We start from the raw sequence: 6,176 nt of genomic DNA, 5'->3' as shown, positions 1-6,176 counted from the left end.
GGAAAGAGGCATTGACATTTGGGTTATTATCGTACTACTACTACTACTTACTATATTTTAGTATGAAACAGTATATTGATGTCTGTAAACAAGAAATACAATCTAGCAACTAACAAATGATTCTTTTTCCCAATCCTATATAATAAAAGGCTAATATGAAAATAGACTGAACAGCAGAACAACTAAACAACTGAACAACTGGTCACTATGATGTGCGCTGACCATCAGAGGGTGAGAGGGGAACAGTGGGCGTCGGCCACGGAGGGATGGTGGAAGAGAGCAGGGGCACCGGACCAAGGTGGGGCACTGGTTAATGTCATCGGTTTGAGCCTCTGCTGATTACTGAAAATTCTTTGCTCCCGTGTGCCATGGTCCCACCCAGCGCTCACACCCGCTGCCGGCACTCGGCGCTGGCCCTGAGTGTCGAGCAATCAGGCCCCTATCGCCACTCCCCCTGCTCCTGAGGGGGCAATTGGGGCAGCAGCGGGAGTGGGGCTGCCAGGAGACAGGAGACCAGGGGCCACAGGAGGAGGGGCGGGGGGGCGGTGTAGAGGATGGGCCGAGACCTGCCCCTGTGCCCACCGCAGCCTCGCGGCCCACAATTCCTTTCAAGGTTCATGAATTTGTGCACTGGGCCCCTAGTAGAAGTATAATTGACACTATAATTCATAGACCTAATAATCCTTTTCTGCCTTAGTCACTGGCAAGTTTACTTCTTCTGGTGTTTCTGTGAATGCTATTCTTACCAATAAGCAGTGCCTGCCTGCCCCCCTCCCTCCCCTGACACAAACACACACACACACACACACTCTCACAGAGAAACAACTGGCACAAGTGATAGTTGGGGGAGGGGTGGAGAGGGTCAGGCTTGAAAGAGGGGCTGGCCATCTAAGGATTAGTTGAGATGATACAGATAAGGCCCTTCCATTGCATCCCAACATACAGTAAACACTTAACAAATGTGACCGATATTATTAATAGTAATAGGAACACATTAGTCCTTCTGCCTGCTTCTGTCTCTAGGGAAGGCGTTGCCATGGCACAAGGACAATTACCTCAAAGACCCAAGAGAGACAGGAATAGGGTAGAGATTACTCCTCTGCGTCTGAAGAGTCAACAGAAAAGTTAAGGTGAGGTCCACCTCTCTCACTACTAACTCTTTTTTCCCCTCCCTTTAAGTCTGACTAAAGAAAGCCTGCAGCATTCCTGGCAATTAGATTGAGGGCTCTCAGTTCCAAATGCATTTTTGATAGATGCCTCTAACTGCATCTAAGTGGTAGGAGCATTTCTCTCAGCATTTAATGCTAATCGTCTCTGTCATCTAGGCATAAATAACTACACAATCATGTCAGGGGGCCCAACATAAATCCACCAGGGGTTTTAATCACTCTCCAGTGAGTGTGTCTCATACAAAATCAGAGACATGAAAACCTAACCAGTGAGGTGTGTGTGTGTGTGTGTGTGTGTGTGTGTGTGTGTGTGTGTGATAGCCCCAGCCCAGCCAGGGCATCCTTTCTGTACTATGGAGGAATAAGATCAGAATCCACACCCAGTTCAGGGTGTGACAGCACTGCACCATGTAGGCATGGTCAGGAGAGGGATGATCTTATGTTGGCATTGCTTGCATCACTGTTTCTTCCTCGGAGGGCACATAAATGATGGTTACAAGCATAAGCTGCAGAGTCCAACAAAGCGGGGTTCAAATCACAGCCTGCTGCATCCTCACTGATGCCAGGCAATCTCCCTGATCCTCAAGCTCCTAATCTGTAGGGGATCATAAGCGTACATATGGCATAGGTTGTTGTAAGAATTAAGCAAGATCATATATGCAAAGCACATTATGTAGTATACAGTAGGTGCTCAATAAATATTAGCAACACCAAGAGAAATGCAGAGGGCGTCCCCATCTCTGCTGCAAGGCACAGACGGTTCGGAGGGTCCAAGTGTCCTTTCCCCACCCAGGACTTTTATCTCCCATCTGTGCCAAAGAGTGAGCGTAATGGACAAACTGCTATAGATCTCACAAATTCAAAACCAAACCCTACAAGTTCACTTTATGTATAACTTTTATAAATTGAGGCTCAGATAATTCAGTCTCAGAGGGCTATCCATTTCAAAGAAACAGCCCAGCAACCAAAGTGAATCAAATCCCTTATTTAGGTTCCTCAGATTCTATCAAAGGCTGACTCAAATGAAACACTGACGTACTTCTTAATGCGGCATTGCTTTCCTCTTAAACTCTATTACACTATTTAGCAGCACTGGAACTTCTCTCGTCAATGCCCCAGAACTCTGCAAACACACAGCCTAGTGGCTTCACTGTTTCTCAATCCACTCGCTCGCTCCTCTTCCCCAACTAACTTTTCATTGTACAGATCAGCTGTGCCTCTCTCCTGGCCAGCAGGACAGTCTCCTACTTAGAAAGGGCAGCAGAGGTAAAATGAGTGAGCTGATCTTTAGCGATCATGGGGAAGGGACAGCACTACAGACTCATATAAATAAATGGTTTTTGCCTCTGAACCTGCAAAATGCAAGAACACTTCACTGAACCTTTCTCCTTCGTCATTCTTAATTCATTACTTTACTTGCAAATACAAAAATGCAAAGATAAAAAGCCTTACCAAATTAGAAATGTATGCCTCCTATCTCTCCTTTGCCTTGTCTTAAAAAAAAGAAAAGGTCATTAAGTTGTTAATAGTAGCGAACTCTCTACTCTTAAAGCTGCGCTGAGGCAAGTCATTGGAAGGATGGAAAAGAAACGACAAGGAACGATTAGGTGCTGCCAAGTAGCTGATCTGTTTTCATAAAATACTTCAGACATAAATACCCCCCCCCCCCCCCCCCACACACACACAGAGGGCAGAGACAGGCAAAGTAGTAACAGGCAGGTACCTAGATATGGGGCCACTGCCCTCTAGTGTGTACTCTAAAACTTGCAAACCCCTTTAACCTGGTTAATCAGAGATCCCAAAGACAGTAGAAAACAGAATAAAAACTGAACACCCGTGGAACTACCCAACAGAATCATTTTAAAATAATTTAAATCACCAAGAGAGTGCGATCTAATGGCTTCACATACCTCACTATCTGTTGGGGCCCACACTCCCATCAGGCCATAAAAAGTGATTTGTTGTTTCACTTGCACAGATTGCCAAAGGACAGGAGAGATATTAAACATAGTTAACAACTTGGTGTGGCACAGCCACTGGCGTTCAGAACAGATGCCCACACGATGCCAGCTGGCAGCAGTTCTGGGGGCACCTCCAGGGCCCGCATTCACCCCTTAAAGGCGGATTCAATCGGAGGCTGGGGGTTCCTGAGAGGTAGGGTAGGTATCCAGGAGAAGAGGGGCCTGGTCCAGAAGAACATCAATTTGTAACAAACAGTCATCTGCACTGCGGTGCTGTGGCTGAGCATTAGCTCCTCAGAGGGAATCAGAGGACCTGAGACCCACAGACCAGCACCACCCGCACCGTGGAAGAGTGACCCAGAGTCGAACAGCAGGGCTCCTAGGAGAGGGTGCGGGCCCTCATTTCCCACCTGCAGCGCTTCCTTTTCTTGCCAACAAGGAGGGACATGCCCCTAGTCCAGGGCAAGGTCATGGTGGGGTGTCAGGAAACCCACCTTTCAGTCTCAGTTTTCCTGCTTCTCCCTATGTGACATTAGGCAGACATTTTATGATCTTGGCTTCCACGTCCCCATTTTTTTTTTTTAAATAGCAAGGTTAGACAAAGGTTTTTTAAAGGACCCTTTCATCTGTAGGTAGGAATTGCTGTCCTTTTTCATGATCTGGTATTTCCAAATGAATTCTACCTACAAGATTATTCAGCATAATATTTAATGACAACATCTTAGAGACAGCTGCGAGCTCATAAAAAGGTGCTTAGTAATTGTCTTGAAGTGTGCTTGAGCAATCTTCAGAATTTTTTAAAGTTTGTATTTCCAAATTCTTCCCCAAACGTATCCACTTGTAAGGAACTCTCAAGATCTGTTTCTGATAATTAGATGAGGAAAATAGCACTGGCAACCACTACTGTTTATTGAGCGTCCAATTGCACCAGGCATTGAATTAAGCACTTTCTATGCATTATCTTGTTTAAGTCCCATGACAACCATATGAGGGATGCATTATTATCCCTATTTTATGAGAAGAGGCTGAAAAAGGTTACATGACTTGTCCAAAGTCAGACAAAAGAGCATAAACATAGTGTATGTCTCTCAAATCCACAACCTTAGTTACTCTGCTAGAGGGCTTCACACATACCAAGGTTCCCACTAGTTAATGGAGAAATGTGAAAGGCAAAAAATAAATGTGAATTCTTTCATGAAGTTATTTTGTTCTCATTTATTTACTTACTGAGAGATACCTAACTACCTTTAGTGCCATCATTTCATGAAATGATGGGGATATTAGATAATGGGTAGATTGGCTTTTGATTTTTGTCAACATAAAGAACTGGCAAGTTTCAATCTTTTGAAATGTTACCAGTCCATGAAATTGCAATATCTGGGAGCCATTGTTCTCTTGTTGTACAAACATCTGTTGTACAGGTATTACATTCATTGCCAAGATTAAAAGCTTCTGAAGAATGACATGTCTGCCTTTTGTATGTCTGATTGATGATACTTTTATCTCTTCACAATCTGATTAGATTATAGGGGAGAAGGAAGAGGATTCCTCTGACCATCATATAAATTATCCGGTCCTTCCATTTGTGACAGACATGGAGGAAGCAGAAGCTTCACAGGGGAAAAAGCAAGAGTAAGCTCGGATTCTGCTAAACAAGAACCGAGAACCTATCCAGAACACAAACAAATAGAAACAACTCAATCCTTTAACTACAGAGCCTGTAGTTTCAGATTTTACACTAATAATCACAATAATAGTATCAGCAACAATCAATCCTTTGTCTTCATTTTTACAAATAAAGAAAAACTACGGTCAAATTTAAAGTTCTTCCCAAAAAGAGAATTGTGATTTCTGAAGGATGTTAGAACTTAATTTCAAATTTATGACTGAAAAGTATTTTGGAGATTAAAAACTACTTGTGAAGACTTTGTAATAACTCAGTCTTTCTGAAGTTGAGCAAGTGGTTAAACCCAAAAGAAAGTGCTTATCTATCTTACCACTATCACACACATTACCTTATTTATTTGCCAACATTTTGAGATTTTTCTGTATTGGCTGAAATGTGTATATTTGAATTGTTCCCTGAAGTAATATAACGATGGATTCTGTATCAAATAAAGTTCAACTAATAATGAATTATGTGAATAATTATGATCATATAAATTTGCATGACAATAGACACTATTTTAATTCAAATTCCAACACCCAGATGTTATAGCCTAGAGAAAAAAAAAAAGCTGCTTGGGCTATTGGATAAACAGAGTTGCAAAACTTGCTATATCTGTTTTTTTTAATTCACTTACTGTTATTGCCATAACTCCTAATTATCTTTGCTTTCCTTCTTTAAAAATGTAAATCACTTTTTCAAAAACAACAACACTGTAAATGCAAAATTAAATCAGAAAATAGCCACGTTGAAGCCAGATTGTCCAAAGGATTCTAGAGGAAGCTGGCCTTGAGCAGCAAGTTGCAGAAGGCAGACACTGCTACCTTCACCTGCAGGTGCCAGCTTCTCCTGCAGGACACCCACAGCATCGAGGCAGGAATGAGGCAAGGTCATTGTTTGAAATATTCGAAAAAAAATTAATGGAACAGTGCACTTCCCCAGAGATAGCTGGCATTTAAGGTGACTAACACAAAGCCAAATGCATGTCTCTCTCTAGCTAACCAAATTTGTTTATTTATTGAAATTCAGCTTTAATCACCTGGGAGTGGCAATTTGGAATACTGAAACTTTTTTGTCAACACCATATTCTAGAGCCCTCTGTAGCCACTCTGAAAAATGCAATATTGTGTTTGTACTGTTCCATCTCTATGAAAATCTAAAGGCTAATAAGCATGCCGTATGTTTAATAGTTTCTTGTTCTCAATGCTGAACAGTGCCAAGAAGAGAATGCTCCCAGAAAAATCAGCCTTGCTCTGGTCTTAAAGTCAGGACACCTCCTCCCGACCAAAGGTTACAATACTATAATCCCAAGATTGGCAAGTACTAGCAGTGTAATGATGACAACATATTAATGTTGCAAAAAGAGAAATGAAAAGTTCC

The sequence above is a fragment of the Myotis davidii genome, unplaced genomic scaffold (assembly GCF_000327345.1).
Source record: "Myotis davidii unplaced genomic scaffold, ASM32734v1 scaffold130, whole genome shotgun sequence".
Lineage (NCBI taxonomy): Eukaryota > Metazoa > Chordata > Mammalia > Chiroptera > Vespertilionidae > Myotis > Myotis davidii.
This window is presented reverse-complemented; position numbering follows the sequence as displayed.